The sequence below is a fragment of the Pseudorca crassidens genome, chromosome 4, assembly GCF_039906515.1.
Source record: "Pseudorca crassidens isolate mPseCra1 chromosome 4, mPseCra1.hap1, whole genome shotgun sequence".
Lineage (NCBI taxonomy): Eukaryota > Metazoa > Chordata > Mammalia > Artiodactyla > Delphinidae > Pseudorca > Pseudorca crassidens.
In genome coordinates this window covers 68,577,503-68,603,035 of record NC_090299.1, presented here as the reverse complement: position 1 = coordinate 68,603,035, position 25,533 = coordinate 68,577,503, and the positions used below count along the sequence as shown (strand labels likewise).

The following is a 25,533-nucleotide window of genomic DNA, read 5'->3' as shown; positions in this document are numbered from 1 at the left end:
TTTTCTTTCTTTGTCTATATGTGGGAGTGTCATACTTCTCATGTGTCATCTGGTAGTTAGCAAACACTCAACAGTACACAAGTGTGAATCTCTGAAGTTCTTTTTCTACACAGATCCCTTATGCCCAGAACACTATGCTCAAATTTCCAAGCACTTCAGCTTCCCTATTACTGCTAATTCCTCAACTCAGTAAACCTTTGTTTCTTTTTAAAACATTTTTATTGGAGTATAATTGCTTTACAATGTTGTCTTAGTTTCTGCTGTATAACAAAGTGAATCAGATAGATGTGTACATATATCCCCATATCCCCTCCCACTTGTGTCTCCCTCCCACCCTCCCTATCCCACCCCTCTAGGAGGTCACACAGCACCGAGCTGATCTCCCTGTGCTATGCAGCTGTTTCCCACTAGCTATCTATTTTACATTCGGTAGTGTATATTTGTCCATGCCACTTGCTCACTCTTTTGATACCTCGTTGTGGTTTTGATTTGCATTTCTCTAATGATTAGTGATGTTGAGCATCCTTTCATGTGTGTGTTAGCATGTATATCTTCTTTGGAGAAATGTCAGTTTAGCTCCTCTGCCCATTTTTCGACTGGGTTGTTGGTTTTTTTCATATTGAGCTGCATGAGCTGCTTGTGTATTTTGCAAATTAATTCTTTATCAGTTGCTTCATTTGCAAATATTTTCTCCCATTCTGAGGGTTGTCTTTTCATCTTGTTTATGGTTTCCTTTGCTGTGCAAAAGCTTTTAAGTTTCATTAGGTCCCATCTATTTTTGTTTTTATTTCCATTTCTCTAGGAGGTGGGTCAAAAAGGATCTTACTGTGATTTATGTCAAAGAGTATTCTACCTATGTTTTCCTCTAAGAGTTTTATAGTCTACAGTTGCTCCCAAAGTCCACCACCTCAATTTTAGGTTGATTCATTGTCTATTCAGGTATTCCACAGATGTAGGGTACCTCAAGTTGACTGTGGGGATTTAATCTCTCCTCCTGAGGCTGCAAGGAGAAATTTCCCTTTCTCTTCTTTGTTTGCACAGCTCCTGGCGTTCAGCTTTGGTTTTGGCCCCACCTCTGCATGGGTTGCCCTCAGGCTTCTGTTCCTGCCCAGACAGGACATGGTTAAAGCAGAGGCTGATTAGGGGGCTCTGGCTCACTCCGGTTGGGTGGAGGGAGGGGTACAGAATGTGGGGCGAGCTTGCGTTTGTAGAGGCCAGCGTGATGTTGCAACAGCCTGAGGTGCACTGTGTGTTCTCCCAGGGAAGTTGTCCCCGGATCACAGGACCCTGGCAGTGGTGAGCTGCACAGGTTCCCAGGGGCAGATGTGAATCATGTGGATAGTGACCTGTGCTTGCACACAGGATTCTTGGTGGCTGCAGCAGACGCATTAGCATTTCATGCCCGTCTCTGGTGTCCAAGTTGATAGCTGCGCTCATGCCCGTCTCTGGAGCTCATTTAGGCGGTGCTCTGCCTTCTGTGGGCAGAGAAGGAATCCCCTCTCCTCGTGCACCCCAAAACAATGGTCTGTTGCCCCTTAGGCAGGTCCAGAGTTCTTCCTGGACTCCTCCTGGCTACCTGTGGTGTACTAGCCCCCTTCAGGCTGTGTTCATGCAGCCAACCCCAGTCCTCTACCTGGGATCTGACCTCCGAAGCCCGAGCCTCAGCTCCCAGCACCCACCTACCCCGGTGGGTAAGCAGACAAGCCTCTCAGGCTGGTGAGTGCTGGTCGGCACTATCCTCTATGCGGGAATCTCTCCACTTTGCTCTCTGCACCCCTGTTGCTGTGCTCTCGTCTGTGGCTCCAAAGCTTCCCCCCCCCCAGCCCACCCCTGATTTCCACCAGTGAAGGTGCTTCCTGGAGTGTAGAAACTTTTCCTCCTTCACATCTCCCTCCCAGAGGTGCAGGTCCTGTCCCTATTCTTTTGTCTCTGTTTTTTCTTTGTTCTTTTGCTCTACCCAGGTACGTGGGCAGTTTCTTGCCTTTTGGGAAGTCTGAGGTCTTCTGCCAGTGTTCAGTAGGGGTTCTTTAGGAGTTGTTCCATAGGAGTTGTGCCACATGTACATGTATTTTTGATGTATTTGTGGGGAGGAAAGTGACCTCCACGTCTTACTCCCCCGCCATCTTGAAGGTCCCCTCAGTAAAGCTTTCTTGTTCAGCTTGAGATTCCCCTCTTTGCACTGTGCCCTGGAAAATGCCGTAAAGATGAAAGCCAGGATAATTACAGGTCTTATCCCATTGTCTCTCTTCTCTCAGGGATCACAGCCCTGTATTGCCTGTTGTCCAATGTCTGAAGAGAGTTATATTACACATTTTGTTTGTTTGTTTGCCAGTTGTATTGCAGGACGTCAAATCTGGTCGTAGTTAAGCCATCATGTTCACTAGCAGAAGGCCTCACATTTATTAATAGATTTTAAAAATTGTTTAAAATTGTTTTTATGTATTAAATAGTTTTTGTTTTTTGATTTATTTGTGAAAATCAGGTATCTAGTTGACTCCTATTTAATATACCTCAAATAACTGGCTTTAAAGTACTTAGATATTCAAAATTTGTGACTATCTGCCCTTTGCTTCATATCATTCCTTATAAGGCTGGTAGGTTCTTTATTCATTAATCCTCTTATATACTCCTCATGGAAGAGAGAGTCCAAACTCAATTTGTTAAAGATTTAAAACTGTTCTAACTATAAAGTGATAAATAATAAAATAACATATAAAATTTACTTAAAGACAAAGGTAAATAATATTTTCAAAGTAGCATGGCATAATTTAATACACACAAACCAAGGCTTGAATCTCAGCTGTTATTATTAGCTTTGTGTCCCTTTCCAAGTTTTAGTCCTTTATGAACCACAATGTTCTCCTCTCTAAAATGGAATTAGTAATCCTTCACTTAATGGGATTAAAAGAAATAAAGTATGTACTTCATAAACAGTCAATATTATGATAACACCATTATTTCTTTTTACTGTTATTTCTATTTTTATTGCAAGTTTCCTGAAAGCTATGTTACCTGATTTCTAAATACAAAGGAAGAGAACAAACCTACAAAATGAATTTTTAAATTGAATTTTTGGTATTGTGTAGATACCACAATAATCAGGGACTTTAAATATATTACTTTTTTTGTTATTAATACCTCTATAGGCCAACACATCAAATTTAAAGACAGTTATGTGTAGCAGTGTAGTTTCTGAACTATTTCATGTGTCTTGTGTCTCTGATCCAACCACTAATATGTGTCTTGAGCATAACAAGCAAGAACACTGATACTGTAATACTATATTCAGAGAAATCAACTTTATTGGTAATGTGTATGTTATCGAAAAGATGAGTAAGATGAATTATATTGTGAGATGAAGGACCTTGTTTTTAAGGTCCCTGCAAAAATGTAGAAGCAGCTACTTTATCATCCTGACACTTTCTGTTAATGGTAACATGGTTCAATAAATTAAAACATTCTCTAGTGGGCTACACATACACTATGTTAATGCAGGTATATAAGCATAATCACAAAAGACACAAACTGTGTCAAACTTGCCTGATATATGCAAGGATGATTTTATGTACTATTTAATTCTAACTGGCATTGCAGTATATATTAATTGGATGATTCATTTTAATATAGGAAGACACAGTGAAATTAGAATTCATTAAATGAAAGATATAAACAGAAAGTCCTTAGTTATCTGCTGAAATCAAATATAAGAAAAATCTCAAGAGATTCAGTAATCATAGAGAGTGATTTGGGGATATACGAAAGGTATTTTCCATTTCAAAGATAGTATGTGTCTTAAACCCTACATAATAAAGTTTTCAATTTTGTTGTAATAATTATTATAAGATTCTTGGCCTGATTGCTAGATATAAAGGGCTAATTTGCCTCTGAAACATTTGTTTCTAATTATCAGCATTGGAGAGAATGAATTACCTTTTTTCTTTTTCTTAATGAATGTTAAGCGTGTTCTTATACGAACTAAAGGACATTACATTGTCTCATTTCAATCAGGTGAAACATGACCCAAAGCTTTACAAAAAAAAAGAAAAGAAAAGGAATGTTAGAATGGGTATTAAAAAATGACACAAAACAACAAGTGTTGGTGAGCATGTAGAGAAAAGAAAACCCTTGTGCACTATTGGTGGAAATGTAAATTGGTTCAGCCACTATGGAAAACAATATGGAGTTTCCTCAAAAAAATTTAAAATAGAACTACCAAACAATCCAGCAACCCCACTTCTGGATATATATCCAAAGGAAATAAAAACAGGTTATTGAAGAGATATATGCATTTCCATATTTATTGCAGAATTATTCACAATAACAAAGCTATAGAAACAACCTAAGTACCCATTAATGAATGGATGGATAAACAAGACATGGCATTGGGAATTCACTGGTGGTCTAGTGGTTAGGACTCGGTGCTTTCACTGTTGTGGGCCCTGGTTCAATCCCTGGTTGGGGAACTAAGATCCCACAAGCTGCACAGCACAGCAAAAAAAAAAAAAAAAGTGAGAGAAGTCAGACAGAGAAAGACAAATACTATATGGTATTACTGGCATGTGTAATCTAAAAAAAAAACTCCTAAAAACAGTAAAATTGTAGTTGCCAGGGGATGAAGAGTGGGAGAATAGAAGAAATGGTGTTTAGGGGAAAAACTTGCAATTAGTAGATAAATAGTCCTTGAGATCTAATGCACAGTACAGCAACTATAGGTAAAAATATAGTTGACCCTTGAACAATGTGGGGTTTAATCTGCATATAAATTATAGTTAGTCCTCTTTATCCACGGTTCCTCCACATTCTCAGATTCAACCAATCACTACCAAGCAGTACTGCAGCATTTACTATTGAAAAATATTCACATATAAGTGGACTCCTGCAATTTAAACCTGTGTTGTTCAAGGGTCAACTGTACTGTATTATAAACTTCAAACTTACTAAGAAACTAGATCTTAATTATTCCCACAACAAAAAATGAAATGATAGTTACGTAATGTGACAGAGACGCTACCTAACACTACAATAGAAATCATACTGCAACATATAAATATATCAAATCAACATGTTGTACACCTTAAATTTGCATAATGTTATATGTCAGATATATTTCAATAATCAAAAAATAATAATTTGTGAAGTTTCTTTTTTTTTTTTTTTTTTTTTGCGGTACATGGGCATCTCACTGCTGTGGCCTCTCCCGTTGCGGAGCACAGGCTCCGGACATGCAGGTTCAGCAGCCATGGCTCACGGGCCCAGCCACTCCGTGGCACGTGGGATCCTCCTGGACCGGGGCACGAACCCGTGTCTCCTGCACTGGCAGGCGGACCCCCAACCACTGCACCACCAGGGAAGCCCCAAAGATTCTTTTTTATAGTCCTAATTTTTCTATCGAATTTCTATTTTAAGTAGCATTTAAACAATAACTAACTTATTTCTAATTTTATTAATTGTAACATTCCCAATGTATTTTTAATTATGCTAGCTTGAGAGATTTCCTTTTTCCTGTATTTGTTTTTTCTTCACAGTACATAGGTATGCTCATCAAAAATATGTAAGAGTACTTGTGATGCTCAAATAATATCTCATAATTTAAGTATCTGTAATTTCAACATGCAACTTCCCATTAGTTTTTACTTGTATGATTTAATTATTTCAAATTCTAAATATTAGATCTAGTTACAGGTAAAGTAAAACTAAAGATCACTCTGTATTGAGGAAATTACTAGTAATATTCACAATCATTTTGGATATAAGAATTATACTGTTTAGATACCCATTAAGCCACATTTTTCAAATATTCAGATTTTAATGCATACTACTTGAGCTGACACAACTATATCGTTTTGTAGTAAACTAATAGAATATTTATAAACAATCTATACATTATATTTGGTGCTGGGGGAAAATGACTCTCATTACTTTTACTAGAAATTCAGTCTGTTGCTGATATTGAATATATAGCAGTATTAACTTTTAAAATAAATAATAATTTAATGACAGAAGTTTGCTTCCTTTAGGTAAGAGGCTCCATCCAACAGATGAATCATATGACATAAAAACAGACTGAGTAGACAATAAGTGATTACCTTGACTGTTAATTTGACTAGGACTCATCAGTCTATCTCTCTTTAGAAATGAAATGAGAATTGGGGTATTTCTCAGACACAAAGAGGAATGCAGTCTAAGATGAATCAAACCCATTGCAAATACATGCACATGGACTCTGTAATTAATCACTGGAAAGTGAAAAAGTTATGTCTTAAAAGGGAAAATGGCATTTTTTTTAGGTCACGTGAGCTATTAGCATGATTAGGTGCAAATGCAAATTGAAGCAATAATTTTATATAGAGGCAATATAAAGATGTAGTTTTTAATATTTTAATATTGATGAAAGCCAAACATATCTTACATTTGGTGCCAAAATAAATGTTCCAGACAGAGGTGTAAGATGTGAATTTCCTATGTGTTTGCTAACTTATTAATTCATAGAATTTATATGCTAATCTGTCATCTGAATTCATTTATTTGTATTGATAGTACCACAGGATATTTTCCTTTTAATTAAATATGAATGTTTAATGAGACTTATAATATCTTCAAAAATTTTAAACTCTGAAGCACCTTTGAAATAAAACTGCCAAGCATTTGGATGTTACCAGTTGAGCACATGGTAATACAATTAAAAACAGCAAAAATTAGTGTTGCAATGAACACTGGGGTGCATGTATTTTTTGGAATTATGATTTTCTCTGGGTATATGCCCAGGAGTGGGATTGCTGGGTCATATGGTAGTTCTATTTTTAGTTTTTTAAGGAACCTCCACACTGTTCTCCATAATGGCTGTATCAATTTACATTCCCACCAACAGTGTAAGAGGGTTCCCTTTTCTCCACACCCTCTCCAGCATTTACTGTTTGTTGATTTTTTTGATGATGGCCATTCTGACCTGTGTGAGGTGATACCTCACTGTAATTTTGACTTGCATTTCTCTAATAATTAGTGATGTTGAGCATCTTTTCATGTGCCTCTTGGCCATCTGTATGTCTTCTTTGGAGAAATGTCTATTTAAGTCTTCCACCCATTTTTTGATTGGGTTGTTTGTTTTTTTGATATTGCCAAAATATCTCAGAATTAGAGCTTTCTGAATGTGGGAGTTTGGAAAAACGTAATTCAATTGAAGAGACCTAGGGATAATAGCTAAATAAGAAATACAAGAAAACTCATGTTTTTCAGTATACATCAAATTTAAATATTGGTTTTAAAAAGTTTTGCATCATTGTAATATCATGCACAAACAAAAGTGATTTTCAGAGTCTTTCAGGTTAGAATACACAGAAAGCTTAGACTCGTACTGCATTACTAAATCTGTGTGCTCCTGTCTAGACTTTCACTCCTTTCCCCCTCATAACACTAGTAATATCATGGTCACCATTTAATTTGTAATCATCATTATTAATCTCAGTATGCCTTTTATCTGTTTATATCCATCCCAAAATATAACTGCGTGGCTCCCAAGGCATTTCTAAGCCTCTGAATTCTAACTCCCTATAATTCTATGGAGAATAAGGAAACTCTGTGCACCAAATCTCTATCTTTATTTTTCTCCGTATTACCTAAAAGCATCTAAAATAGAATATATTTTACTTTTTTGAAAATTTATTTTCTGTTTTCACTCAGTAGAATATAAACTCAGTGGAGGCAGTTTCTATCTGTATTGTCCACTGCTATATACCACCACCTAGAATAGTATATAACCTATAACAGGTGCTCAATAAACATGGGTTAAATGAATAGATGAATCCTGAAGAAAAAATATATTTGCACAGATTAATCCTAATCATTAAACATATATTTTCAACTTAGTGTTTTTCCCCCCAGAAAGAAAACCTGAAATATGCCTCTGTCATAGTCAGTTTATATCACAGACTGGGTGGCTTATAAACAACAGAAATTTATTTCTCACAGTTCTGGAAGCTAGGAAGTCCAAGATCAAAGCATCAGTCCATTCTGTGTATGGTGAGAGCTCACTTCCTGGTTCACAGACAAAGCCTTCTCGCTGTGCCCTCACAGGGTGGAAGGGGCCAGGGAGCTCCTGAGCCTCTTTTATAAGGGCACTAATCACATTCCTGAGGGCTCTACCCTCACGCCCTAATCATCTCCCACCTCCTAATGCCATCAATTTATGGATTAAATTTCAGTATATGAATTTTGGGGGTACAGAAACATTCAGACTATAGCATCTTACAAATGATCAGTAGTATCATATAGATTAAGCCAAATTAAAGAGAAAAATGATTACAAGGAAAGCAAATAATTTCCAATATCTCTGAAAGGAGAGGGGGAGGAAAGGAGAATTGAGTACAAGAGCCTCAAAACACCTTGCAACTCCACAGTGGATTTCTTAACTGACGAGAAATGGTGAGTCCTTGTACTACTGTAGTACTCACTCATTGACGAGGACTTTCTGGGATGCACAAGGCCTAAGCTGGCAAGCTGAGGTAGACCCTTAAGGCAATCACAGCTGAAGACCGTGGTTTCAATCCCAGCTGGTTTTCTCTTTACCAGCATCGCAAGGCACACCTCTATGGCTGTCATATATTACAAATTTTAGTTGAGGGGCTACATCTTTGGGTGGAATATGGGGAATAATTTTCTTCTAGGGCAAGATGACACAGTAAGCCTTGCATGGCAACAGTACCATCCTAACAGATGTATGTCAAATGACTGTATTTGAAGAGAGCAATGAGAAACAAATTCTGAGGCCTAGAAAGCCTATCATATGTGGAAATCATATGTCCCAAACCAAGGTTGGGCTTTAGCTAACACACACACACTCTCAAAGTTAAAAAGATTAAAAGAACTAAGCCTGGAAACTATTCACGGGGTCATCCAAACAGTATGTAATTGGACTCTCCTTGAGGTAAAATTTTAAAAAGACTTTTTTCCCCCAATAATGCATTCATTTCTTTATTTTTGTTTCTTTGTTGTTGTTGTCGTTGTTGTTGTTGTTTGGGGGGGGGGAGAGGGTGGGAGGGTTAGTCTTCAACTCATCCTGAAAAAAATATACAAATTTTCCAGAATGAGATCAAAATGATTAGGCAAAGAGGTATAGAGATGCAGCCACCTATATTGGTCCAGTATAGGAGTTGTGATGGGGGAACTAACAGAGGGGTAGAAACAGTAATGACTATGGATGGTCTTCCATTTGGGCCATGCTCCTACAGGTAATTATCACATGAACTATACTTCCACAGTGCTGAGGAACTAACATGAAAATTAGCTAAATAAAACAGACTAAATTACATCTCTGTCTGTCAGGTTAAAACGTGTATTAGTGTACTATTGTTGCAGTAACAAATTACCACAAATTTAGTGGACTAAAACAACACAAATTTATTATCTCACAGATTTTGTAGGTCAGAAGTTAGGGTGGGGTGGGGTTTCATAAGGCTGAATCAAGGTGTTGACAGGGCTGCCTTCCTTAATGGAGGCTCTGGAGAATAGTCTGCTTCCAAAGTCATTCAAGTTGTTGACAGATTCCATTTCCCTGTGATTGTAGGACTGAGGTCCCCGTTTCCTCCCTGGTTGTCAGTCAGAGATTTGTCATTGCTCCTAAATGCTATCTGTGGTCTTTCTCACGCTTTCCATGTGGCCTCCAATAAGACTGGATCAAGCTGCTCTTATGCTTTCAATATCTCTGATATTCATCTTGCTACATCTGACTCCAGTTTAGAAAGTTATCTGCCTTTAGGGACTCACGTGATTAGACTGGACCCAGTGAGATAATCCAAAATAATCTCCCTATATTAAGGTCCATAACCTTAATGACAATTGTAAAATTCCTTCTGCCATATAAATGTAAGATATCCATAAATTCTAGGGATTTTGGTATAGACACCTTTGTAAGTCTATTCTGATATACACATACAGCATATTTCCTAAGTATACTTTTAAAAACAAAATGAAATTACCCAAATTACTCAAATCAAATTTGAGTGCATGTAAAATATTTACATATGTATATATACATATATTCATATAAATTCATATGCACATGTATTCCCCCAAATGTCTAAATCATTGATGCCAAGACACATTTTTCCATCTACTTCCTAATTGCTTCAACCCTACATTTCATTTAAGTGTGTGGAAAAACTCAAAACATATTTTAAGAATTCAAACATCTTTGAATGAATGATTTTGATTTAAAAAGTCACCAAAGCGGGCTTCCCTGGTGGCGCAGTGGTTGAGAATCTGCCTGCCAATGCAGGGGACATGGGTTCAAGCCCTGGTCTGGGAAGATCCCACATGCCGCAGAGCAACTAGGCCCGTGAGCCACAACTACTGAGCCTGGGCGTCTGAGGCCTGTGCCCCGCAACAAGAGAGGCCACAACAGTGGAAGGCCCGCGCACCACGATGAAGAGTGGCCCCCGCTTGCCGCAACTAGAGAAAGCCCTCACATGAAACAAAGGCCCAACACAGCCAAAAATAAATAAATAAATAAATAAATAATCCTTCCCTCTACTTTAGAAAAAAAAAAGTCACCAAAGCAATCTCATTAACGAAATTACAATATCTACATTTAATTCTGTACCTGTTCCTCAACATAGACAATAATTCTTCCCTTTTCTATTGAAGGATATATTTGCTGGCTCTGAATTATGGTTACATCTTATGGCTTAAATCCAGGGAAACAATACTGTTTTAAAATAGACTGCATTACCTTGCATTTCTCTGCGGGAAATTCTGGGAAGAAAAAAAATGATTTTAACTACTCTACCACTGCCTACATCAAAATAGAATTATAATTATGCTGCAGGTAGCAAACTGCTCAAGGTATCTGCAGCATACAGATAAAGTGGTTCATTGGCCATCCATTTCCCAGGGGGTTTAGCTTAATCTACAGAGTATGTATAATGCATATTAATCCAAATGGCCCTGAACTCCAGCCATTTGGAGAAAGCACACAATCTTCCTTTAAGAATAGGTTTTGTAATACAATTTTTTCCTGGTTCTAATCATTAGCACTGGGTACTTTTAAACCTACCTGGAAGCCCACATTGTTACTCTAAAATACTTATCCAGAATTTTCACCATTCTGAGATCACCCTACAATAAAGGGAGTAATGATGTCCTGCGTGTGTGCCATGTCAGATGTTCAAAGTATCACATCATAGCTAAAAATATGTAAATTCCCAGTCAGCATAATTATATCAGGTAGGTAGCTCAAGTTAAGTAGAAAATTCCCACAGTATGAGATACTATATCTTTCTTTAAAAAAACATGGTGTCAAAAAAAAAAGAAGTATAGCTTGACCATTCCTACAATAATATTTATGGTCTACATACCAAACTTTCACATATATTTTAAGATTCTACGACATTATGCCAGATGGGCTTGTTCATTTGCTCTGTTTATTACACGCCATATATAATGGGTTGACAAGTAGCTTGTGGCTTGGAACACAAATAAAATCTAACAACAAGCAAATATAATGCCAACTATCATTTATAAATCAATGCTAGCTCTAATTCATTGATATTTACAGATTGGCAAAATATTCTTCAGACTTCTGATTACGCCTATGTATTTAAGGTAAAATATCTACAAAAGTTCCATAATTCCCAATGTTATTTTTAATACTTAAAGTTAACATTTCTTGAATTAAGCTATATAGCAAAATAAAATAAAGTCAGCATCAAATTAAATATATGTTATCTGGAAGAGAATTCTAAATAAAAATAACTTACAACAGACTTCTCTGTAAGTCTCACATACTATTTTATGATATATAGTCAAAGTAAGACCAAATGATTTGAGTTAGTTATGGGAAAAATTATTTTTTTACATCAGCCTTGAAAATTATATTAAAAAACATAAAGTTTTTATATAATTCAAAAAGTATCAATGGATGCCACCAATATACACAAAGGGTACTTTTGGCTAATATTAGCCATTCCCATTTCCTACTCAAGGATCTTGTATTAGGAGGGAAACATTACATTAATTAAAGTTTTTTTTTTTTTCGGTACGCGGGCCTCTCACTGTTGTGGCCTCTCCCTTTGCGGAGCACAGACTCTGGACGCGCAGGCTCAGTGGCCATGGCTCACGGGCCCAGCCGCTCATGGCATGTGGGATCTTCCCGGACCGGGGCATGAACCCGTGTCCCCTGCATCGGCAGGCAGACTCTCAACCACTGCGCCGCCAGGGAAGCCCTAATTGAAGTTTTTAATAAATATATGCCATTAATAAATGAATGCAAAATTTCAAATAGGTAAATGTTAAAAGGAAATTAAGAAAAATTATTGCTTTTTTAATTTGACTTGAGACGACACTCTTATTAAACGCATCTTATTACTTTTATTCCTGTACTTACAGGCTTATATTTTTGACTGGTATAAATCTTTACACAGAAAATTAATGAAACACAAAAAGCTTTATCTAAGCTATTTTTTTCTCTCTTAAATTAAAAAAATAATCTACAGTGGTCTTACTTTAATAAATTTTAAAAGGATTTAATTTCTATAAATAATTTAAATATATGCTATAATACACAGATTTTTAAATTTTTTAACTTAATTCTTATTTTTGTTCTGATTTAATTTGAAAACTGAAACAAAACTTAGTTTTATGAATAATCCCAGGAAAACAATGTTACATATGAACTAACTAAGCATCTGCCCTGATGCACAATTTTTACTTTCATACTTCTTAAATAATGTGAAGGAAATCTCTCCAAAGTAGTCAGTGAGAATTTTTACAGCTGGCATCTTTGCTGCATAATTTGAGGGTTTGCCAGATGTTTGCGTGACAGTGAATGGGCCTGCTATATCTCCATCTAAAAGGTAACATTCTAATTGAAAATTAAATGTTATTACCCCTAATCATTAAATGTTCACCATTTAAAACTTAACTGGCTTGGGCTTCCCTGGTGGCGCAGTGGTTTAGAGTCCGCCTGCCGATGCAGCGGACACGGGTTCGTGCCCCGGTCCGGGAAGATCCCACATGCCGCGGCGCAGCTGGGCCCTTGAGCCATGCCGCTGAGCCTGCGCGTCCAGAGTCTGTGCTGCGCAACGGGAGAGGCCACAACAGTGAGAGGCCCGCATACCGCAAAAAAAAAAAAAAACTTAACTGGCTCAAATTTCTAGAACAGGCATTCTCAATGGATTTTGTTCAGGACAAAATTCCAAAAACTAGAATTTTTGCGAACACAATGGAAGGGCTTCAATCTCAAAAACACTAAACAATCAGTAATAACTGTGTTGAAATCATTATTTTCTGGTATGTTTCATGGTTTCTATAAACAGTGACAATGCTTTCTTTGTTCATTTGACCATCCTTCAACCCTGTCACTAAAGTTTAAGGTTTGAGCTCCGATCCTTTTCTACTGGATTCCAGGGAGGAAGTTTTTAAATTTGTTTTTTAAACTCTTGCCTCTTAATATTAGTAAGGAACATAAAATCTAGACAAATTCTTGGCAGACATATCCATAGCATTACATATAGTTAGTTGAGACAAAAATACATTTTGAATACTTATCAATATTTGGCATCTATGAAAGATTTTAATGCATAATTATCTAGGACACAGTGCCTGATATTGTTGCACCAGAAACACCAATGACCAGCAAACACTGAGTACACATCAGAATGGTAGCTTTTAATAACCTCCTTTTTATGCTTTATACAAGTGTGATTCTTATCTTTAAACATTATCTTAGGATACATAATGAAGGATATTATCTTTCCGATACCTTTTATTTCCTTAAAAGTTATGCTCGAAGTGTTTATGGGTGTTAATCTATGATTACTTTTTCAGAATATTTATATAATTTGAAGTGTTTCACAGGATTTTCTAATTTTAAATTATAACTTTTATATATTACTGTATCTTTCCATTGTTGGACAATTACAAAATTGGACCTGCACTAATGTTAGAGAAGATTTGGTTTTAAGTTTAGTGCATAACTTATAACTTTTCTCCCCTATCTTTTTCTAATTGCACAATTAACCTATCATTGTATAATATTATATATATTATATATACATATATAGATGACATATACATATATATTAGTGATATATACATACATATAAAGGTATTTGTTATAAGGATTTAACTCACATGGTTACAGAGACTGAAAAGTCTAAAGATCTGCAGATGCAAGCTGAAGATCCAGGAGAGACCACAGTATAGTTCTAGTTAGAGTTCAAAGGCCTGAGTACCATGAGAACCAAAGCTGTACATTCTCATCTGAGTTCAAAGACCAATGTCCCAGCTCAAAGACAGGCAGAAAGAGTGAATTATTCTTTACTCCAACTTTTGGTTCTAGTCAGGCCTTCAGTGGACTGCATGAGGCCTACCCACATCCTCAGTGTGGGTAGGTCAAATGATTTTACTCGGTCAAATGATTTGAATGTTAATTTCATCCAGACACACCAAAAATAATGTTTAACTAAATATCTGGGCATGCCATGGCCCAGTCAGGTTGATACATAAAATTAACCATCACACTTGGATAAAAGTAAAAGTAAAAGTAAAAGTAAAAGTAAAAGTACATAAAATTAACCATCACACTTGGATTCATAAATATTGGAAAATTATTTGACTATGTGGCCAAGAGCATGGAAGAGGTAACGTTGGAATATTGAGTTCAAGGACATCTGGGGAAGAAACATTTAATTGAACCAATAGGAGTTGACATAAAGGTTAGGATCTTTGTCTCACGTATTAATGACTGCCAGAGAACATCCGCTGTAGAAAAGATGTGATTGGAAACCCCAAGACAACAAACTGAAAATTACTAGGAGAAACTCCTTAAGCTAGTATAAAAGGCAGGATAAGTTATTTTAATATTAAAACCCAACAACTTTTATTTATACAAACAATGGGTAGAAGAGAGCAAAAGGAAACTCCAGTTAAAATAGCAACGAGAAGTTAAAATGTCTAGGGATAAAACCAAAAAGAAATGTGTAATGTTTTTAAAAGTAAAATTTTAATGAACTCAAAAAGAACTCTGAATAATTGAACAAATGGGTAAGTTACTGCCTCTAGAGGGGGATTTTATGATTTATGCAATTACTGGCACCAATTCTTTAGCCTTCATTGAATTCCTATCCATGCCATGGCCTCATCATGAATGTAAGGTTCCATTCCACATTGTGATTGGCCTAGTGACTTACTTGGACCACATCTTTCTCTTCCCCTCTAGGAACACTATGATAGGAACATATTCTGGTTAGACACCAGTTTAAGAAGAATGAGCTTTCTCTTCTTTTAGAGGGGCAAAATGCCTCCTAAAAAACATTAAGTACCAAATAAGAATAATAATATCAGAGTACTAATAACTAAGTCCAACAAAAATACTCATTTAAAAAAATTGTGTATGTGGCCTTTGGCACAGAACTGGGTATGCTCAGACACATAAAACCCTGCAAAGTTTCAGAGAGAATTTTATAAGCAAAGCACTTTCAATCTAGACCCCAAAACAACAAATGCTTGGCCTGGGCCCCAAAATTTCAACTGTCAGGAATTAGGGGATGGTGGGAGCCACCAGACACACACACACACACACACACACACACACACACACACACACACACACACACACACACACACACACACACCCTGATGCATTCTTTATAAGTGGCCATGTAAGATGATAGAAAAGGAAATTTTCCATGATGTCAAGCCAAGAGCCTTAAAAATATGGATCTGGGAAATCATCCCAGGATTTAGAATTGAATGCCTAAGCAAATAATATCCACTACCCAAGAGTCTGGGTACCTGGTAACACTTGCCTAGTGTTTCAAAATTAATATAGAGTAATGACTGTTATAAGTCTCTAACTGTTCCTTTGTAAAATGAGAGTGTGTATTGTGTGTGTATTCTTTCCCTGTACACCATTTTATATAGGGTATGTGTAATACAGATAATTTTTTTTAGTTCATAGGTCTATGGACCAAGAGAAATTGCATTCTACCCAATGAGACTCACAATATCTTAGATTTCTAACTTGATGCCATGATTAGATGAGACATATGGTAATTATGGAATGGAGATGAGTGTGTTTTACATGCAGGAATGACATGAATAATTGAAACCAAGGAGGCAGACTGTGGTGTATTGAATGTTTTGATCCAATATTCAATTATTCCTGCATTCACACAATGGCCTCAAAGTGGTCATAGTGTGCTTCCCTATCTGACTTCTAGCTTGACTATGACTTGCTTTGGCTAATGTCATATATCTGGAAGTGACAGTATGCTAGTTCCAATGCTAGAAATTAAGTCATCTTACATGTTTCCATTTGCTTTACTTCATGCCACTGCCCATGAATAGAATATCACGGTGTATTGGTCTGTTTGGGCTTCTGTAACAGAATACCATAGGCTAGGTGGCTTATAAATAACAGAAACTTGTATCTCACTGTTCTGCAGGGTGGGAAATTCAAGATCAAGCCACTAGCAGATTGAATGTCTGGTGAAAGTTCCCATCCTAATTCTTAGATAGCCATCTACTTGCTACACCCTCACATGGTGGAAGGGGTGAGGGGGCTTTCTGGGCCTCTTTTGTAAGGGCACTAATCTCAATCATGAGGGATCCACACTCATGGCCTAATTACCTCCTAATACCATCACCTGGGGGTTAGGATTACAACATCTGAATTTCGGAGGGACAGAAACATTTAGACCATAGCACCTGGTAATACTGTTATCTAAGGAGAATGAGGAGAGTTGCCCCAAACAACCCATAGTTGATTTCCATGAGAAGTGTAGTGCCACACAAGGCAAGCCCAGTCTGAAATCATTAAACAAGAATCCTGAGACTACATGATTTTCATTTTAAACAAACGAGAATAGAGGAGAATTGTCATATAGCACTTTCATGACAGTCTTTCAAAGAGAATGTCATAAAGATTCAGGTCCTTCTTATTTACTTTCCATAATGAACGTGATCCTAAAATAATACAAACTTTAAGAAAATGGAATTAGACAATCCATGCTAATATTCATCTAGGAAAAAATGAGCAAACAACTACCTTAGGGAGTTCTTCAAAAGAAGAGCAAAATATTTAGATGGACTAGCCCAAATATATCCAATTAAAGTAGTAATTAAAAGTGTGCAAGGTACCACACAAATAGGCAGACAGATCCATAGAACACAATAAAAAAGAGGCTAATGAAAATATACATAAAAATTAAGGATATAATTAAGGAAATATCTCAAATCATTAAAAGTTTTTTTTTTTAAAGCAAGAAATCATCTGAAACAGTAGTTCATATGACCTCTCTGAACATACCACATGCAACCCATAAACTGCAGTCTGTTTAGCATTGTACTTCTCTTTGTTCTCCCTTCTTTCTTTCCTCAGTCCCTTTTGTCCTTCACTTCTATTGATACTTCCCTGGAGCTATAAGCTTTCCCTTAATAAAGTATTAGCACTTTATATTTTTGCCTCAGGTTCTATTTTCTAGCAATCTAAGTTAAGCTACGGGTCAATGACCAGATGGTCATGGCAGCCACACTGGGGCCAGTTTCTTGCTGGCTACAACGAGAGCCTTTCCAAAACCAAGCTTTGCCCACCGAGCCAAGAAGATCAAGAACAAGCTCTGAGTGCACGAGGACCCCAAGGACACACTGCTGTAAGAATTCCAGGAAATCACCCACCTGAAATCTCATCCGGAGAAGATTCTGGAAAAGTGGCTCTGGAGGAAGAGCAGCAGCATAAAGAGCTATAGCATAAAAAGCAGCAGCATAAAAAGCAGCATGTCAGCCCTGGTGGGATACCATGAAGGACCAGTAATCAAGGTCTGGGAGGCCAAAGAGCAGGCTAACAATAACAACAACTACCACCTACCCAGCCTCCTGGAACTAGCCTTGGATAAAAACATGGATAATTACCTGCAGGTGCAGAAGTAGTAGAGGATGACTGCAGCCTGGTGAGTGAGGAGAAGCAGAAGCTGCTGGAGATGAAGGAGAAGATGCTGGAAGACCTATGGCAGGAACAGCAGGCCACAGAGCTGCTTGCAGCCAAGTACAAGGCCATGGAGAGCAAGCTTCTCCATTGGGGCAAGAACGTCATGGATCACACCAAACAGCAGCAGAAGATACTGAAACTGAAGAGTGAGGAGACTGCCAAGCAGAAATGCCAGGAGCAGGAAATACAGCAGGAGGTGATGATCTGAGATGAAGAGATCATGTAGTTCTGGGGCAGAAGTCAAATCCAAGAAACTCGAGAAGCTCCATGCCAAGCAGCAGGCAGTGAAGGCGGAGATCCAGGACCAGTATGATGAGTACATCTGCATGTAGCAGGACCTGCAGAAGGCACAGAATGAGGAGACCTGAGAACTCAAGTTCAAGTACCTAATCATCAAGAACTTCATCTCCCCTGAGGAGAAAGACAAGATCATAAACCAGGTTTTTCTGGACTGTGAGGAGGAGCAGTAGAAGGTCCAGCCACTTGTGCCAGCTGGGTTTAATAACAGCCAAAAGAAGCAGTAGCCCATGTCTTCAGTGGACTACAAGAGGCCTATCAGCTGGCACACTCAGTTACCATGGCAATGGGGTCCCACCCCAGCCACAGGGCTGAAAGTATAACGTTTTGGAGTTGGATACATCCCCTTCAGATGCGTTTGTGATGGAATCCTCTCATGACTAAGAACAAGAACCCATGCACTATATATGGATAGGCTCAAGCAGCTAAAAGAGCTTTCTGGAAATAACATCCAGGTCTAAAGTCTGAAAGTCCAGGTCCTGGTGCCAAAGTCCTCACTGGCCTCCATCCTCCACCACACATACCTCACTGGCCTCTGCTACTCTGCACCCTGCGACAGTGCTAGACCAAAATGACAATCTGCAGTCAGGCTGCCCATCCGACAGACTCCTGGGATGGGGCAGCCAACCCTAGATCATCTCATCACCTGCTTGGTGTATATGTGCATGTATGTGTGCATATGGGTGAGAGGGTGAAAATCTGGCAGACCATGACTCCATCTGTTCTTCTTAGCCCCCTTTATTTCATTAATGTTTTATTTGTGGAGCTCAGTGTGGGAAGAGATGTCCTTGCCTGAGCTTTCTGGGCCTTCCATGGTCACTGCATAGCCTCCTTTTCTTCTGACATTAGACACCCCCAGTGATACCTTAAGCTTCTCCCCACCATCTGCCCCTAGAAGGGAAGGTGGCTAGTGCCTAGGAAGAAAGTAGTTTTTCAAACTGGTTTACTCCATAATCTCCATATCCTTCAGATTGACAGTGAGCATCTCCTAAGCACTTTCTGGGACTAGAGAAAAATCTAGGTGTCTACTGAGGACAAGAGACATCTTGACAGGGTTGGGCCTGTGCTCCCAACAGAAAGAACTTCACTCTCAACTTTCCTGGCATCAGACAACCTCTTTCAGCTTCTTAGGAACCATTTCAAGGATTTAAATGACCTTACCACAGAGCCCATGCTTGGCAAGAACTCATAGCTTCCCAAATTCTGCTTTCTGCTCACCTTTCCAACCCATGGGTGGAAATTGTGCACCATCCAGTTGCTGCCTCCTTGGGACCTGGAAATGGAATAGCAATGGAGACAATGTGGACAATCATAAAGGGAAGTCCCTCCTCCAGGTCCCTTTGTTTCTATCCTCTCCAGGAAGTAACTTTGGTCAACAAATGATCAAGCCAACTCCCCATGTTTGAGATGTTGCTCCTTTCTGCTTTGATCACTTTCCCTGCAGCTTCCTGGATCCCACTTCACAGTGGGATGGATCAAAATCATTTTCCCCCTGGCTAAACATAGGTATTGAAACCTGTTGCTTTCCCCCCCTCATTTAGTACAGGAGACTGAGACCCAGGCACAATCTACAACTTTGCTTATCACCCGTTTCTGAATCACATTTGATGGGCATCATTTTGTTGAAAACTGACCCTTTCTTCAGCATTGTGCAAACTGATCCCTAGGTAAGTACTCCTCACCTTCTTTTGTGACATCCCAAGATGTCTCCACGTATCTCAGGTGATAAGCAAATTTCTACCAAAAAGGGAGGGGGGGAGGGTAACCCAGAACACAGCTGGAGGGGCACAAGCACGGCTGTGCTCATGGCTTAGGGACACAAGTTCCAACTTGATGTTGATGTAGGGGTGGGTGGTGACCATGAGGGCAACATCCATGTGGAACAATAGTGTAAGGTCCCTATCTGCCTTCTACAGGGACTCAGAGTAGCAGGTGTCCCTGTGCTGACACTGACCCTCAAGTAGGCTGAGGGTCAGGTGGGTGGCCTGGACTTAACACATTGGACATGGGCTCCTATAATCGTCTACCCAACCCGAGTTTGCATCTCTGTTTCCAGTGCTCCGAGGGGTCCCAGAGAGACGGTCCAGGAGAGGAAGACAGGCAGGGTGCCATGGAGGGCAGAGGGAGTGTTCCTTTTGCCCACCATGGTTTAAGGCATTCCTCTGAGGTGGCCTGTCCTTCAGAACAGTCTGCATTCTGTGCCAGGACTGGCACTAGAGTGGTGGCTAGAGGTTGGGCAGGTGGGCAAGAAGAGGGAGACGCAGGGTCCCCCAGCTTAGGGATCTTCCCTGAGAGCACAAATATCTGCTTCGAACTGACCATCCACTGACCCTTGGGGCAGACATTCAACTCCACCTGCAGTGGCCTGGGGCCGTGTCCCCAGTGTGTTCTCGGAAACTCGGGAGTGCCATTCTATGTTCCTAGTAAGGCAGCAGGAGCGGGGTGGGGGGGGGGAGGCGGAGAGCCTCCTTACCGACCCCTGGAACACGTCCATCCCTAAGAAAGTGGGGTTCAATACCGCTGACTCTCACCTTCGTGGGTATGTGTACTGTGCTCTTTGCGCATGGTGTTTTTTGCGGTTGTCGCTGCTGTTTTACAAGTTTACTTTGACCCCTGAAGTGAAGAAACTTGTTTTCATTGTTGTTGACTTCATGAAGTTCTCCTTCTTCTTTCTCATTACCGAAGGAAAAGACACGGAATCCCGAGAGGAAGGGAGAGCCCCTCCCCACGGCGGTAACAAGGCGGGGAGGGTCCTCAGGCCTCGGGCCCACGGGATGAGGGGCGGGGAGCGCGGAGCTCGCGGAAGAGGCTGACGGAGGTTGCGCTGCCACAGAAAATCGGCCCCAGCGGCCTGGCAGCCCAAGCGGGCGGCGCTCTGGGCGAGCTGGGGGCGCTGACGGTGGTGCTGCTGAGGTCGGAGCGGCTGTAGTCGAAAAGGGAGAGAGAGGGTGCGGGTCCCGCCAGGGCTGAAAGCCGTGCGGCTGCGCGCGAGCTTCCTCTGGAGGTCCTCGGCTGCGCCCGACGAGCTTCCCACAGGTGGGCCTCGCAACTTCTCGCGCGTGCGCAGTGAGGCGGTGCTGCGCCAGCTCGCCGGAGGCGCGGAATTCGAACTTCAGCAAGCCGTGCTGCCAGCCGCCAGCGAACGGCAGTGTGCCTGTGTGAGTTCCCAGCCCCAAAACTTTCTCGCAGCCTGCGTAGTGGCACTTGTGCTTCCTCTTCGGGCTCCGGCCCCTTCCGTCCCCTTGTAGGAGGCTGGGCTCGCTGCTGCCTGGCGTCTTGCTCAGGCTTCGGCTTCAGCTGGGCTGGCGTTCGGGCTTGTTGCTCGAGGGGCGGGGGAGGGGTGGCGCCTCTGCGTCTGCGCCGCCGCCTTGAGGCGGGTTGCGGGGTGTTGGGGGGGCGCGGAGGGAGGGCAGGGGTCCCACTACTGGACCCCACGCTGCGCTCTGCCGGGGCGCGCACCTGCGCTCGCCGGTTGAAGTACGCCGGGACCCCTGCAACTGGGAAGTGGAAAGCCCTGTCCTTGCCTTCCTGGCCTCCCTGGAAGCGGGACAGCATGGCGGGTCAGCAGCTGGCTGGGCCCTTCTGACCTTGTGCAGCCGAGTGGCTGGGCAAGGACAGGAAAGAACCAGAACAAACTTGTAGTTATAAAATAAATAACTAATGGGGAATGTAACAGTACAGCATGGTGACTTGAGTTAATATTGTATTGTATATTTAAAGTTGCTAAGAGAGTGGATCTTAGAAGTTCTCGTTACAAGGGAAAACCCCAGCTGTTTTGAATTCTTTATCAGGGATGCTTTTGGGATCGGTTACTAGCAGATTATTGCGATCCCCTGTTGGTGTCATGTTTCCATGATTTTTTATGTTTCTTGTACTTCTTGCGGTTGCTGTCCTTCCATTAGAAGTAACAGTCACTTCTAGTCTTTACTGACCGATTTTAGGAAAGAAATACCTTCCCACTGCCTGCTAGGAATTCTTAGGCTTTCTCAGTCCTTCAGTGGATACACCTGCCTCACACTTCTTGCTTCCCCTTGTGGCAGAATTCTTAAGCTTATGTGCCTTCTCTCCATCCTGCAACACACTAGGCAGGTTGCTAGCCTCCCTTTTGCTTTCCCAGTGGTGACGCTAGAGCTCAAATTAGTGGTTGCTTCCTGGCCTGCAGATTGAGACTGATTTTCTGCAGTGCTCACTAGCCATCTGCCAAAGCTTGTTTGCCTCCATCAGGAGTGTGCACAAGGAGCTCGCCACACAGTTTGGGGGGTGTGTGGTGAGTTGCACAGAGCACTAGGGGTGCCCATGGACCAGTTGGGAAGATCCACGGTGAGGCTTCCCCAGTGGCTATTGGGCAGGCTTCTTGATGGAGTCCAAGATGCAGTAAACAGGATCCGGATCCACGTCCCTCTAAGGCCCTCTGAGACTCCTCTCTGCCACTCTCACAGCATCTTCCCTACCCCAAGTAGTGCTGCTCGTGACTCAGTTCTCTGGATGGGGTGAAGAAGAAATGGGCCTCTTGGGCAGCATCTCACTTGGCTAGGGAATCTGAGTACTCATTCATATGCTTTCACTTTCTCCATGTGAGAAATCGTGGGCCAAGATGGTCTCTTTTGGCACTAATCTGTGCTGCCTTGAGGGAGGGGTTATGCAGGTAAAGTCAGACTGTCCCTTTTACCCTCTCTAGTGCATCCAAACTCTTTTTTTTTTTTTTCCTCCAACAGTATGCTGGAAGTACGCTACAGGGTTCCTGGACTTCTACAAAGGCACTCTCATCCTTGGGTCTAACTCTGTGTTCTCCAGGGCCTCCCAGACCACACTGAAGGATGAGAGCCAGTTTACAGGGCACTGCAGGGTCCACAGCCAGGACCAAGGTATGTATGAATATGACCTGAAGCATGGTGGTCAGCAATTTATGATGGTTGATGTGGTCTGGGTCCCAACGACACCGAAGTTCTAAACAAACAAAAAATCGAGCGCATTCTGGATGTCCTGATTTGATTTGTGATTGATTGAACTTTGAATCATAGAAGTGTGATAACACTCATAACCACTGAAATTAATATTTCATGGATCATTAAAATCAAAACAAAACAAATGAAGTTCAAACAATGTTATTTTTTTGCAATAGTTCTATTAGTAATTTGTTAAAAATATAACTAGATTATTTAAAATTAAGAAGTATACTTAATATTGCTTTTGTGTTTTCTACGTGTATAACCATCATTGGTGCCATACAGACTTGAGTTAAATTAATAAATATTTTTATAGACTCCCACTGTCATTGATTCAATAGAGCCATGAACATTCAGACAGTGTTTATTACTTTTAATGAATTTTGCTGTTAGAATATCATGTTAGGTGTAATTCATTGAACTGAAGATGATTTTCTTTGACTTTCAAAAAGAAATAGATTTTGTTTTTTATTATTTTTAAAAATTATATTGGATTATAGTTGATTTACAATGTTCTGTTAGTTTCAGGTGTACATCAAAGTGATTCAGTTATACATATACATATATTCATTCTTTTTCAGATTCTTTTCTCATATAGGTTATCACAGAATATTGAGTAGAGGTCCCTGTGCTATACAGTAGGTCCTTGTTGGCTATCTAAATATAGTAGTGTGTGTATGTTAATCCCAAGCTCCTGATTTATTCCTCCCCCCGCCAACATTTCCCCTTTGGTAACCATAAGTTTGTTTTCAATATCTGTTTCTGTTTTGTAAATAAGTTCATTTGTATCATTTTTAAAAATTAGATTTCACATATAAGTGATATCATATGGTATTTGTCTTTCTCTGTCTGACTCACTTCACTTAGTATGATAATCTCTAGGTACAGTCATGTAGCTGGAAACGGCATTAGTTCTTTTTTATGGCTGAGGAATACTCCATTGTATATATGTACCACATCTTCTTTTATCCATTCCTCTGTCGATGGGCATTTAGGTTGCTTCCTTTTCTTGGTTATTGTAAATAGTGCTGCAATGAACATTGGGGTGCATGTATCTTTTCAAATTATGGTTTTCTCTGGATATATGCCCAGGAGTGGGATTGCTGAATCATATGGTAGGTCTATTTTTAGTTTTTTAAGGAACCTCCATACCGTTCTCCATAGTGGCTGTACCAATTTACATTCCCACCAACAGTGTAGGAGGGTTCCCTTTTTCTCCACACTGTCTCCAGCATGTATTGTTTGTAGACTTTTTGATGATGGCCATTCTGACCTGTGTGAGATGATACCTCATTGTAGCTTTAATTTGTATTTCTCTGATAGTTAATGATATTGAGCATCTTTTCATGTGCTTTTTGGCCATCTGTATACCTTCTTTGGAGAAATGTCTATTTAGATCTTCTGCCCAGTTTTTGATTGGGTTATTTGTTTTTTGATATCGAGCTGCATGAGCTGTTTGTATATTTTGGAGATTAATCCCTTGTCAGTCACTTCATTTGCAAATATTTTCTCCCATTCTGTGGGTTGTCTTTTTGTTTTATTTATGGTTCCCTTTGCTGTGCAAAAGCTTTTAAGTTTAGTTAGGTCCCATTTATTTATTTTTGTTTTTATTTTCATTACTTGAGGAGGTGGATCAAAAAAGATCTTGCTGTGATTTATGTCAAAGAGTGTTCTGCCTATGTTTTCCTCAAAGAGTTTTATAGTGTCCAGCCTTACATTTAGGTCTTTAATCCATATTGAGTTTATTTTTGTGTATGGTGTTAGAGAATGTTCTAATTTCATTCTTCTACATGTAGCTGTCCAGTTTTCCCAACACCACTTATTGAAGAATTTGTCTTCTCCATTGTATATTCTTGCCTCCTTTATCATAGATCAATTGAACATAGGAACGTGTGTTTATTTCTGGGCTTTCTATCCTGTTCCACTGATTGATATTTCTGTTTTTGTGCCAGTACCATACTGTTTTTATTACTGTAGCTTTGTAGTATAGTCTGAAGTCAGGGAGCCTGATACCTGCAGCTCCGTTTTTCTTTCTGAGGTTTGCTTTGGCTATTTGTGTTTCCATACAAATTTTAAAATTTTTTGTTCTATTTCTGTGAAAAATGCCATTGGCAATTTGATTGGGATTGCGTTGAATCTGTAGATTGCCGTGGGTAGTATAGTCATTTTCACAATGTAGAGTTAGTGTGCTAGGTCCCACTGTATGTGTAACCTTGTGTGTGCCCTTCAAGAGTGGAGTTTCTGTTTCCCCTAGTCCTGTGGAGCTCCTGCACTCAAGCCCCGCTGGCCTTCAAAGCCAAATGCTCTGGT

The 25,533-nt window shown here is 40.0% G+C and overlaps 1 long non-coding RNA gene and 1 pseudogene across 1 annotated transcript in view; both read left to right on the top strand.

The window, feature by feature from the left end:
* The first annotated feature begins 1,435 nt into the window (after nt 1-1,435).
* LOC137223006 (kinesin-like protein KIF3C) lies at nt 1,436-18,910 on the top strand (annotated as a pseudogene).
* A 2,455-nt stretch (nt 18,911-21,365) lies between these two features.
* The window catches only part of LOC137223163 (uncharacterized), a 134,039-nt gene continuing 129,871 nt past the window's right edge, over nt 21,366-25,533 (top strand). The window contains exons 1-2 of the long non-coding RNA XR_010942741.1: nt 21,366-21,435; nt 22,993-23,142. This is a non-coding gene — a long non-coding RNA (uncharacterized lncRNA). The remainder of the gene's footprint in view (nt 21,436-22,992; nt 23,143-25,533) is intronic.